Raw genomic sequence first — 13,296 nt, forward strand, 5'->3', positions numbered from 1 at the left:
GATAAAAGTATTTAAAGGTATCATCTTCCCAAAATATTAATCAATCAATCAACTGTCCAAGGAACTGAGCAGACACTTCTCAGAAGATGGCATACATCAACAAATACATGAAAAAAATGTTCAACAGTCTCTCGCAATTAGAGAAATACAAATCAAAAGTACTCTAGATTTCATCTCACTCCAGTCAGAATAGCAGCGATCAAGAATACAAGCAACAATAAGTGTTGGCGAGGATATGGGGAAAAAGGCACACTCATACATTGCTGGTGGGACTGCAAAATGATGCAGCCAATATGGAAAGCAGTATGGATATTCCTCAGAAAACTTGGGATAGAACCACCATTTGACCCAGCTATCCCTCTCCTTGGTCTATATACCCAAAGGACTTAAAAAACAGCATACTACAGGGACATAGCCACATCAATGTTTGCAGTAGCACAATTCACAATAGCTAAACCAGGGAACCAACCTAGATGCCCTTCAGTAGATGAATGGATAAAGAAAATGTGCTATATATATATATATATATATATATATATATATATATATATATACACACAATGGAATATTATTCAGCATTAAAAGAGAATAAAATCATAGCATTTGCATGTAAATGGATGGAGTTAGAGAATATAATGCTAAGTGAAGTTAACCCATCCCAAAAAAACAAATGCTGAATGTTTTCTCTGATTTAAAGATGCTGATTCATAATGGGTTTGGGGATGGGAGGTATGGGAGGATTAGATGAACTCTTAAAGCAAAGGGGAGGGAGGGGAAGGAGGGACATGGGAGCAGGAAAAACAGTGGAATGAGATGGGCATCATTACCCTAAGTACATATATGAAAACACACGCAGAAAAAAATTAGTCAAGTTATAATTTCACAACCACTTATTTAATGTTATAATAATTTATGGAAGGGTGTCTCATTAAAGGTAAGTACTTTTTTTTTAATATAACCTATCTTTAAATTTTCCATTTATGAATTCAGTGAGCCTAACAATTTAGATTTGGAAAAGCAGAATCAATAAAATACCTTTATGACATACATATACAAGAGTAAAGAGAATAAAACTACATGCCTATAATCCCAGCAGCTCTGGAGGCTGAGGCAGGAGGAATTTTAATTCAAAGCTAGCCTCGGCAAAAAGGGAGGCACTAAGCAACTCAGTGAGACCCTGTCTCTAGATAAAATACAAAATAGGCTGGGGATGTGCCTCATCAGCTCCAGTTACCAAAACAACTGCCAAAAACCGACATTTATATCCTGTTTAAAAGCATTATGCCTTTTGGTTATATGGCTCCAGCTTCCAAACCTCAATCACATCTCTTTAGCAACCAAACTTAAGATTGTTTCTGTGGGCCCTTTTCCTGTGGGTAGTGTGAAAATTTTCCCTGATAGGTGTAGGGTGGTAACTGAAAGACGGGGAAAAAAGGATAACTTCAGTTGCATTGCTCTGACGGTGATGCAAACATATTATACTTAGAGAAGAAATCTGATACCTCCCCCAAATTCAAATGGTCTCTTTTCCAGTTAGTTGGTCTACCTCAAAAATAAACTTTGCTTTTTTTGAAATTTATGAGGAACCCCAAAGTCTGCTTTGCTCCGTACATCTCTGGTGTTCCTCAGTAAAGAGAGAAAGAAGTAAAAGGCAAAAAGCTGAACGAGAGAGTAAAGCAGGCAGGCCACTGAGGCTCAGGAAAGCTACAAAACCAGGACAACCCAAGCCTCCCGGAAACAGTCCCCGTCCCCGCCCTCGATCCGGAGCCACCTCTCAGCTTCCCCTCCTCATTAAAAACGTCAGAAGAGTCTCGAGGAAGAATAAGAGGGTCGCGTGAAGAGTGTGACCCATTCACAACCTAGGCCGCGGTCCCACGGCCTCCTGACCTCCAAAGAGAGCTGCCGGGCCCAAAGTGCGTCGCCCAGTTCCTCTGCTCCAACGGAGACAAGTTCGGGTCGTGTCTAGGGATTCTGAAGGCTTCTGGGGCTCCAGTTCACTCCAGACTCCTACCTTAACAGTTAACCTAAGGGTGCCGGCCAAGTCAGCGACAACCCCAGTCGCTAAGGGCAAAAGCAACAAACCCAAAACGCCACCAATCCAACCTCATCTAAAATGGGGTGTCTACGTACCTTATTTTACAGCTCTGAATGGACCTTTACCTGCCCCCCCACCAAAAAAAAGAAAAGCATCTCCCACAGAGACACGAACCTTTATAAAGGTGAAAGAAACGCCGGGACACCGCCACAAAGCAGAGAGCTGAAAAGAATAAACGCTCCGCCGTCAGGATAAGGGTAACGAGCCGCACCTCCGTACGCAAGATGGCGGCCACCGCACGGTTTCCCAGGCAGGAACTACAGATCCTCCCCAGGCACTGTGGGAATTGAAGTCCGGTATTCCCACAGATGCTGTGAACCTCACAGCATGGAGACTCGGTCTCCCAGAATCCACCGCGTGACATACTCACTTGGTGGTTAACAAACGTAGACCGGAAGGAGTTCCTATATCTGGCGCTGGGAAGTTATTTGAAAACATCGACTTTAGTTAAAGAAAAGAAAGAAAGAAAGCAGTTACGCCCTCTGGCTTTCAACTCTAAAGGGAAAGAGAAGAAGGAGTGCCCCGAGCCGGTTAATAAACGCACAAGTTCCTCTGCGGCAGTCGGCTTTTCAAAGAGGACGAAATGTTTCGTATTGCAGAGTTGAGTTGCCCTCGTTTTTAGGAAAGACCAACAAGGCAAAATTTTAAGCTCATGCTTTTCTGGCGAAGGAGATGATCCCTGCAGTGTAGGAAATCAAAACGTAAAAACACGAGAAAAATCATTTAGTGTCTTTAGTTTGGGAAAATAAAGACCACTTACTAAATTTTCCCATTAAAAGAGTCAATATGTGAAAAATTCTTAGAATAGCGAACTTCTGGTAATAATAAGTGCTATACAAGTGTTTGTCAGTTCTTCAGCCTTATTTTTAATTTAACAATCTTCAATTGAGGAACCCTTTTCTCTTCAGCCCACCTCCCACTCCCACTAGACTGCCCTTCAATCCCTACTTCCCGTTATTTGGGGACCCTACAAGCCTCTAACTAATTTTTTCATATTGAAATAATTTTTTCTGGGTCCCCAAAACGATAATATTGCATTTGGTGATTTAACATCTTTGTGACCAAGACGACTCACCAAAGCTATCTATCCCTTTGCAAAGAAACTTTCTCAAACACAAATTCCCACTAAAAGTTTTTCTTATGATTAGATACAAATTATGCATCTTCCTTTGAAACAACCACGTGAGACTGTGGCCTTCTCAGTATCACAGAGTCAAAGAATGTCTATCCATTATAAGGTGATACTAACCTTTTTTACCCCACCAATGTATTGTCAAGTTCCTCCAACTTAATATTTTCCCCTTGCAACAAATAAACAATCTGTAAGGTAATACTTACAGTTTAAGATTAAGGTAAGACCAAACAAATATCCAACTTCTAATCAAGCTTTGCCTTATGGTTTAGATTCCTATGAGTGTGTCTGCTGCCAATCTCATCATGATGGTTACAAGATGTTTTCTTTTCCCAACTTATTCAAGCCCTCCGTATTCATCAACTCAGGTGCTGCTACAATGATGAAACTTGTGTGTTAGTTAGTTGTTTATGACTCTAACCAAAATATCTGACAATAACAACTTAAAGGAGGAACCATTTATTGGGGCTCAGTTTCAGTCTTTGATGGGTTGACTTCATTGCTTTGGGCCTGAGGTGACCCAGAACATCATAATGGAAGATTATGGCAAAGGAATCAGCCAATGACATCCAGGAAGAGGCAGGAGGGAGTGAAGAAGAGAGTGATGGGGACAGGGGCAGACCAGGAATAAGATATAATCCCAAAGGGGATGCCCCAAGTGACCTTCCTCCAACCATGTCCCACTCGCCTAAATTTTCACATCTCCCAGTAGCTCATTCAAATTATAATCCATCAAATGGATTAATTCACTGATGTAGACATTCTTGCCTCATTCCTAACCTTAGAGAAAATAGTTTTTAGTGTTTCTTCATTAGCTAAAATCTGAATTTATGATTGAGGTATATATTTATTTTATAATGTTAGAAAGCATAAACCCATTCATATTAATTATTATCTAATACTGAGCCATCTTTTTCCTTCTTTGCATAAAAATTACTTATTCATATATTCTTAATTAGAACTGTAGATCATTCACAATATTTAGGATTTTTGTATTAATATTTGTATATGATATTGGTCTATAATTACCACTTTTATATCATATCTTAATCAGGTTCAGATGTCAATGTTGTTCTTGCTTTGGTAAACTCTCTCAATACTATCTGGGTCTTGTACTTAAATGGAATGATTTCCTTGACATTTTCTTTTTTTTCCCCCCTATGGAAACCGGTAATCTAATCTTTCTGTCTTTATATGCTCAACTTTAGGAAACTATTTTTCCTGTTAAATTATTTCATCTAAGTTTTCAAAGTTATGTATATATGAAAGCATAATATAATCTCTTATGATGTATATTAAAATAATTTCTTCAATATCAATAGCTTTTTTTTTTTTTTTGGTACCAGGATTGAACTCAGGGGCACTCTACCATTAAGCTACATCTCCAGCCATATTTTGTATTTTATTTAAAGAGGCTCTCACTGAGTTGCTTGGCACCACCTTTTTGCTGAGACTGACTTTGAACTCATGATCCTCCTGCCTCACCCTCCAAAGCCACTGGAATTGCAGGCATGCACCACCTTGCCTGGTATCATTTCTTATATATTTATGTTCTTTCCCTCTTTATCTTGATTTACTTGCTAGAGATTTATCTATTTTATTGATCATTTTCAAAGAACCCAGACTTCAGTTTATTAATTCTATGTCTAATTTTCTTTAACTCAATTTCTGCTTTCATTTTTATTATTTTCAACTTCAACCTTTCATTTAGTTAACATTGCAGTACTTTTTAATAGCTTTTTGAATTGGAGAGGTAATTCATTTTTTTAAAAATTTTTAAACTATATTGATGCAGCATTTAAGGCTATGAATTATCTTCTTTTTTTTTTAAAGAGAGAGAGAGAAAATTTTAATATTTATTTTTCAGTTTTCGGCGGACACAACATCTTTGTTTGTATGTGGTACTGAGGATCGAACCCGGACCGCACGCATGCTAGGCGATGTGGTACTGAGGATCGAACCCGGACCGCACGCATGCCAGGCGAGCGCGCTACCACTTGAGCCACATCCCCAGCCCATGAATTATCTTCTGATGATTACTTTAAATGATCAAATATATTTCAATGTGTAATGTTTCATGATGATTACTTTTTACTAATCTGTAGTTTCTCTTGCATTTCCTCTTTAGGCAGTTTCTATTTATTTATTTTTAATTGTAGATGGACATGATACCTTTATTTAGTTTGTTGTTGTTGTTGTTGTTTATGTGGTGCTGGGGAATCAAACCCAATGCCTTATGTGTGCTAGGCAAGCACCCTACCACTGAGCAACAACCCCAACCCTTAGCTAGTTTTTTAATTAAAACTTTTTAAATTTCTAAGGCGAAGATTTTTTTAAACTTCTTTTTAATTTCAACTTTTACTGCAAAATGATCAAATAGTATAGTTTGTAACATTTTTTCCATTATGGGACTAATGGAGTACTTTCTTTGTACCCCAAATATATGAAAAATTTTTGTGACTGTTCCACAAGAGCTGGTGAAGAAGGTTTAGTCTATTATCAGGGTATAGTGTTATATATATATTTATAAAATAAAGCTTGTTGATTATGTTATTTTAGTCCTCCAAGCTCTCTTGTGATCTGAATGATACTGAGAGTAGTATGTTAAATTCTCCTACTATTTAAATTTCTCATTATTTTTCTACTTCACATCCTGCAGCATCTATTTTGTCTATGGATCTACATTGATAAAAACATTGAATTCTGAAGGAATATTTTAAAATAACCTAGTTTTTTGAAGATTATCTACTAAAGCTTATCTGCTAAAGTTTATCTACCCCAATTTTAAAAATAACAAAGATGGACAGTTTGCGATTGATATTTTTATTATTTCATAAATATGGCATTTTAATATTAATTTTATTCAGAAGCATCCAAAATACATAAAAAATGCCCAAAACAACAAATGTTCAATTTTTATTGGAAATATACCATTTCACACAGAAATATTTCAATTTATTCATTTATTTACTTATTTTTTGTGACAGTAGGGATTGAATCTGAAGCACTTTACCACATCCCTAAGCCCTTTTTAATTTTTACTTTTGAGACAGTGTCTCTATAAGTTGCACAATAAGAATTACCGTTACCCAGTTTTTTGTTTTTTTAATTGGTTATTCAAAACATTACAAAACTCTTGACATATCATTTTTCATATATTCGATTCAAGTGGGTTATGAACTCCCATTTTTACCCCAAATACAGATTACAGAATCACATCGGTTACACATCCACATTTTTACATAATGCCATATTAGTAACTGTTGTATTCTGCTACCTTTCCTATCCTCTACTATCCCCCCTCCCCTCCCCTCCCATCTCCGCTCTCTACCCCATCTGTTGTAATTTAATTCTTTCTCTTGTTTTTTTCCCCTTCCCCCTCAAATTCTCTTATATGTAATTTTTTTTAAAAGAGAGAGAGAGAGAATTTTTATAATATTTATTTCTTAGTTTTTGGCGGACACAACATCTTTGTTTGTATGTGGTGCTGAGGATCGAACACAGGCCGCACGCATGCCAGGCGAACGTGCTACCTCTTGAGCCACACCCCCAGCCCTTATATGTAATTTTGTATATCAATGAGGGTCTCCTTCCATTTCCATGCAATTTCCCTTTTCTCTCCCTTTCCCTCCCACCTCATGTCTCTGTTTAAAGTTTTTTGTTTTTTTTTTTTGTTGTTTTTTTTTAAAGAGAGAGAGAGAGAAATATTTATTTTTTAGTTTTTGGCAGACACAACATCGTTGTGTGTATGTGGTGCTACCACTTGAGCCACAACCCCAGTCCCTCTGTTTAAAGTTGATCTTTTCCTCCTGCTCTTCCTCCCTGCTCTGTTCTTAGTTGTTCTCATTATATCAAAGAAGACATTTGGCATTTGTTTTTAGGGATTGGCTAGCTTCACTTAGCATAATCTGCTCTAATGCCATCCATTTCCCTGCAAATTCCATGATTTTGTCATTTTTTAGTGCTGCGTAATACTCCATTGTGTATAAATGCCACATTTTTTTAATCCATTCATCTATTGAAGGGCATCTGGGTTGGTTCCACAGTCTAGCTATTATGAATTGTGCTGCTATGAACATCGTTGTGGCAGTATCCCTGTAGTACGCTCTTTTAAGGTCTTCAGGGAACAGTCTGAGAAGGGCAATAGCTGGGTCAAATGGTGGTTCCATTCCCAGTTTTCCCAGGAATATCCATACTGTTTTCCAAATTGGCCGCACCAATTTGCAGTCCCACCAGCAATGTACAAGAGTACCCTTTTCCCCACAACCTCTCTAGCACTTCTTGTTGTTTGCCTTCATAATGGCTGCTAATCTTACTGGAGTGAGATGGTATCTTAGGGTGGTTTTGATTTGCATTTCTCTGACTGCTAGAGATGGTGAGCATTTTTTCATGTACTTGTTGATTGATTGTATGTCGTCCTCTGAGAAGTCTCTGTTCAAGTCTTTGGCCCATTTGTTGATTGGGTTATTTGTTATCTTATTGTTTAATTTTTTGAGTTCTTTGTATACTCTGGATATTAGGGCTCTATCTGAAGTGTGAGGAGTAAAAATTTGTTCCCAGGATGTAGGCTCCCTATTTACCTCTCTTATTGTTTCTCTTGCTGAGAAAAAACTTTTTAGTTTGAGTAAGTCCCATTTGTTGATTCTAGTTATTAACTCTTGTGCTATGGGTGTCCTATTAAGGAATTTGGAGCCCGATCCCACAATATGTAGATCGGGGCCAACTTTTTCTTCTATCAGGCGCAGAGTCTCTGATTTGATATCAAACTCTTTGATCCATTTTGAGTTAACTTTTGTGCACGGCGAGAGAAAGGGATTCAGTTTCATTTTTTTGCATATGGATTTCCAGTTTTCCTAGCACCATTTGTTGAAGATGCTATCCTTCCTCCATTGCATGCTTTTAGCCCCTTTATCAAATATAAGAAAGTTGTAATTTTGTGGATTGGTTGCCGCAGTCTGGCTGGGCACAAAATCACGAGCCTCTCAAGCAGGAACAAACTTTATTTTTTGAAACTGCTGCCAATGCCCCATAAGCTCCCGGGAAGATTGCCGATCGACGCACGCGGCATTCTCCCGGATCCCAAGAGAAAGTTCCTCCTCCGGAATTCCCTCCTACCGCACATCCCCAACCAATGGGAACTCTCCAGGAGTCCTGTAGCAGGCCGAGGTGAACAGCAGGAGTCCAATATCCATATGAATGCAAATCTTAATGTAATCATATCATCTCAATGGCTTGCTGGCATCACCTTTCAACCAAAAATGCCATGCATCATATTACTTGGCTGTGACTCTTAGCATCTCCCCCCTTCTGTTTAATTAAGCAACAAGCAGTGTGGCTAGGGACCGTGCCTGTTAGGTTTGTCCAATTCAACATATGGTTCTTACCCGTCATTGGATGAACTGACCTTTAGGCGTCAGCATCCTGTCTTAGGTTGATACAACTGCAATTGGATCATACCCGTCACTGACCACCAGTCCAGCATATAGCCATACTTATGGATAGGCCTATGTACCAGTGGGGGGGTGAGGTTCTTTGCCTCACCTCTGTTGGCCCCCAAATTTGGCCTTGGTGCTGGTGGAGGGGTGAGGTTCTTTGCCTCACCTCTGTTGGCCCCCCAAATTAGACCATCACTAGTAGAAGGGAGGAGGATACAGAAATGCCATGACACCAAGCCAATTGATGGCTCCTAGGAAAAATTGCATCACTCGTGACACATCAGCAAAGATACGCCAGCACTACCATAATTTGCTGCATCAACAGATAGATCACAATGCATACAAGTGATACATAGTCCAGGCAAGTTCTGTAAGCAGTTCAAAGCAGAGGAATCTATCAATATGTTCATTTCCTCCCAAAATAAATCGACTCATTGATTGAGCATTACTTGTTGAGTTATTATTCATTGATGTATCAGTTTATACAGTTTGTTGTGAGAATTATCGAAGAAGATGTAGTTTGGTTTCATCTTTGTCTTCACCGGCACTGGGATGAAAATAGGAATTCTGACAATGATGCTAAAAAAAAATATGTAACATTTCAACAGGTACAAAGAAAACAATTTTCAGAACAATTTACATTATCCTGAACAGAATTATTATTATTATTTTTTTTAAAAGATAGAGTGAGAGAGGGAGGGAGAGAGAGAGAGAGAGAGAATTTTTAATATTTATTTTTTAGTTTTCGGCGGACACAACATCTTTGTTTGTATGTGGTGCTGAGGATCGAACCCGGGCCGCACGCATGCCAGGCGAGCACGCTACCGCTTGAGCCACATCCCCAGCCCCTGAACAGAATTATTAAATATAATGAAAAGGAAAGGTGAAAGTAAACAAACAGATATGTTAACCTGCTTATTTGTACACATATAAAAACAATCCTCAACAGCTGTTTACCCAATTTAAATTAAACCATTAAAATCACGTGAATAATAAAAAAAATTCGGATCCATTTACTCATGAGCGCTCCTCATATATGATATATGGACATATGCACATACAGACATACAACACAAAACAGAAGTGTGCACACGTAACATACAACACATAAGACAATAGTAAAGGCCTTGTAGCTTTACCTAGGTGAAATCTCCACTGCAATGTTTAAAAACTCCACAGTCAAAAAATAAAACTGATCAGAAACACATTAACCTAGGTCTGTATGAGCTCAAAAATAAAATAGAACTTTATGATGTGGGAAAAAGCAATAATAAAATAGATATTGAAAAAAGCATCCTGGTTAATCACTGTCGCAGATGTAAGAATAGCCAAGCTGGAGTTCTGGATATCAGCTGTTATGGATTTGAGTCCAATCATCTTCTTTTTGGTCTGTAGAAATTGTTTTGGTTAATCTCTCTGGAATCCAAATCGGCTGCTGTTCTCCCTGTGGAAACACACAAACAGAGCCCTGACTCCAAACAATCACTGGGTCAGGACCTTTCCATTGTCCTGTTAGAATATCCTTCCAAAGTACCTTGGGCTTATGTACATTTTTTGGATACGAATGTCTTTCCGCAGCACTAAGCCCTGATGAATCCAAATTTTAAAAGTTTAGAGTAAAAAGGATTATTTTAAGTTTATCTTTGGGGGATATATACCCCTTTCCAATTCCCTCCTTTTGTTTTAATAAGTACATTTTAGTAGTTTGATGAGCTCTTTCAACTATGCCTTGTCCCTATGGATTGTATGGAATTCCTGTTATGTGAGTAATGCCAAATGATGAACAAAATTGTTTAAAAGAGGTAGAAGCATAACCAGGACCATTATCTGTTTTTAACTGTTTTGGAATGCCCACAGTGGCAAAATTTTGTAAGCAATGAGCTATAACATCTTTAGTTTTTTCTCCGGCATGAAGGGAGCCCATTAAAAATCCGGAAGAAGTATCAACTGTAACATGCAAATATTTTAATTTTCCAAATTCTGGCAAGTGTGTGACGTCCATCTGCCAAATATGGTTAGGTATCAGTCCTCTAGGATTGACTCCAAGATTAACTTGTGGTAAAAATGTCACACAATTTTGACATTGTTTTATTATATGTCTGGCTTGTTCTTTAGTTATTTTAAAAAGCTTTTGTAAAGTATTAGCATTGACATGGAACCTTTTATGAAAATATATAGCTTCTTCTATTGTGGAGAAAATATGTATGTCATGTGTAGATTTATCTGCTAATTCATTGCCCAAACTAAGGGCTCCAGGCAATCCTGTATGTGCCCTGATATGTCCTATGGATCTTTTCTGTCCCAGATTAGACTTTGTATAGTGGAAAACAGTAGAAGAAAGGGAAATCCTACCAGCATCTTCAAGGGATACTATAGCATTAACTACATACTGACTATCAGAAAATAAATTAAATACAGAATCTTTAAACATCATAAAAGCTTGTAATATTGCATTAAGCTCTACCTTTTGAGTTGATTGTTTGGGTACTAAAAATGTAAAAGTTTGATCAGGGTAACTACTGCTGCTGTACCATTATTTGACCCATCAGTGAATATATGGAGCATTCATGATAGGGGTTTTTCTTGTCATTTTTGGAAAAATTACAGGATGCTTAGACCAAAAAGACAACAAAGGATTAGATGGTAAGTGATTATCAAATGAAACATTAGATTTACACATGATTATTGCCCAAGTATTTAACTCATTAGCTAACTCATCAATTTGATCCATAGTATATGGATTAATAATTTTATTGGGAGAAATCCCAAACACTCCCTTTGCTGCTCTTATTCCTTTGAGTATTAATTGTCCTACAGCCTCAGGATACCTAGTAAGAATAGTGTTAGGAGAATAAGATAAATGTATCCACAATAATGGACCTTCTTGCCAAAATACTCCTGTAGGAATATTTTTTGTTGGTAGTACAATAAATAATAAAGGCAAAGTTATATCAATTCTATCCAAATGCATATTTTCCATATATGTTTCAATGATTTTTAATGCCTTTCTTGCTTCAGGCGTTAACATGTGGGATGAATTTGGATCTGATGGACCTTTTAGGATATCAAATAAAGGTCCTAGCTCTCCTGTTGGTATGCCTAGATAAGGCCTTATCCAATTTATGTCTCCCAATAACTTTTGAAAGTCATTAAGTGATTTGAGTTGATCTACTCATATTTGAATTTTTGGTGGACAGACCATGGTTGAGGATAATAGAACTCCTAAATAATTAATTGGAAGACTTAATTGTACTTTATCTATTGCTATCTCTAGATTATAATTTTTTAAATAAATTTGTAAGTGTGGCATAACATTCTAGCAGTGTGTTTTTATCTTTATGTGCCAATAACACATCATCCATATAGTGAAATATTTGTAGTTCAGGATTTTGATTTCTAAATGGCTGGATTGCTTTGTTAACATAAATTTGACACATAGTTGGACTATTAGCCATCCCTTGAGGGAGTACTTTCCATTCATATCTATGATCAGGACCTTCATGATTTAGTGCAGGGATAGTAAATGCAAACTTTGGACTATCCTCAGGATGAATTGGAATTGAAAAAAAAAAAAAACAATCTTTAATATCTATAGCTAAAACATACCAGGTTTTTGGTAAAGCAGACAATTGGGGAATCCCTGATTGAGCAGGTCCCATAATAACCATCTCATTATTAATGGCTCTTAAATCTTGCAACAATCTCCATTTACCAGATTTCTTTTTAATGACAAAAATGGGAGTATTATGGGGAGATATGGAAAGTTGTATATGTCCCTCCACTAATTGTTGTTTGACCAGGTCATGGGCTACTTGTATCTTTTCTTTAGTCAGGGGCCACTGAGGAACCCACACTGGTCTTTCTGATTTCCAAGTAATTTTGATTGTCTCAATGGCCCTTTCTGAAAACCCAATCCATGTCTATTTATTTCTTGATCTATTTGAATTGGTGCTGTCATACCTTGTTCTTGTTCTCTTAATCTTTTTTCTTTCCTAAAGCCTTGTCTAGCCCTAGTAGTGGGCGCGTTAGGACTGATGTTATTTGTTAATGTCAAACCTAATTGATCTAGGACATCTCGTCCCCATAAATTTATAGGAAGATGATCTAATACATAGGGCTGTATAGTTCCTTCACATCCTTCAGGATCCTTCCAATCTAATACCATTGCACTTCTATGGGGATTAGTCGCCACTCCTAGGCCTCGAAACGTTTGAGTGGCTTGTTGTAGTGGCCAATGTTTTGGCCATTCTTGACGAGATATGATGCTAAGGTCAGCACCTGTGTCCAGTAGTCCATTAAACTCATGTCCTTGAATATTTAGTTTTAGCATTGGGCGAGAATCTAAATTTAAAGATAGCATAGCCCAATCTACACCTGTGGAGCCTAATCCCCTGGAACCTCTTTCTACAGTACGACTGGAAAATTTATCATGTAGGCTGGGTATTATTAATAACTGTGCTATTCTATCTCCTGGTGAAATTACTGATATACCTCTTGGAGAACTAGCTATAATTTTTATTTCACCTTTATAATCGGGATCAATTACCCCAGGACTTATCATAAGTCCTTTTAGTGTAGAAGAACTGCGTCCTAATAATAAGCCTACTATTCCTTGGGGAAGAGGTCCTTTTACT

At 37.6% G+C, this 13,296-nt stretch overlaps 1 protein-coding gene across 12 annotated transcripts in view; it reads right to left on the reverse strand.

The window, feature by feature from the left end:
- N4bp2l2 (NEDD4 binding protein 2 like 2) overlaps positions 1-2,363 on the reverse strand; it is an 86,675-nt gene extending 84,312 nt beyond the window's left edge. For 10 of the 12 annotated variants that reach the window (XM_058582521.1, XM_058582520.1, XM_046454115.2 and 7 more), the window contains exon 1: positions 2,210-2,363. The gene's annotated coding sequence lies outside the window, so the exon portion shown is untranslated. The remainder of the gene's footprint in view (positions 1-2,209) is intronic. The other 2 variants (XM_058582524.1, XM_046454118.2) reach the window with 1 other exon arrangement.
- Between the last annotated feature and the right edge of the window lie 10,933 nt (positions 2,364-13,296).

This window comes from Marmota monax, unplaced genomic scaffold (assembly GCF_021218885.2).
Source record: "Marmota monax isolate L192 unplaced genomic scaffold, Marmota_monax_Labrador192_F-V1.1 WCK01_AAM20220418_F8-fsc00011, whole genome shotgun sequence".
Lineage (NCBI taxonomy): Eukaryota > Metazoa > Chordata > Mammalia > Rodentia > Sciuridae > Marmota > Marmota monax.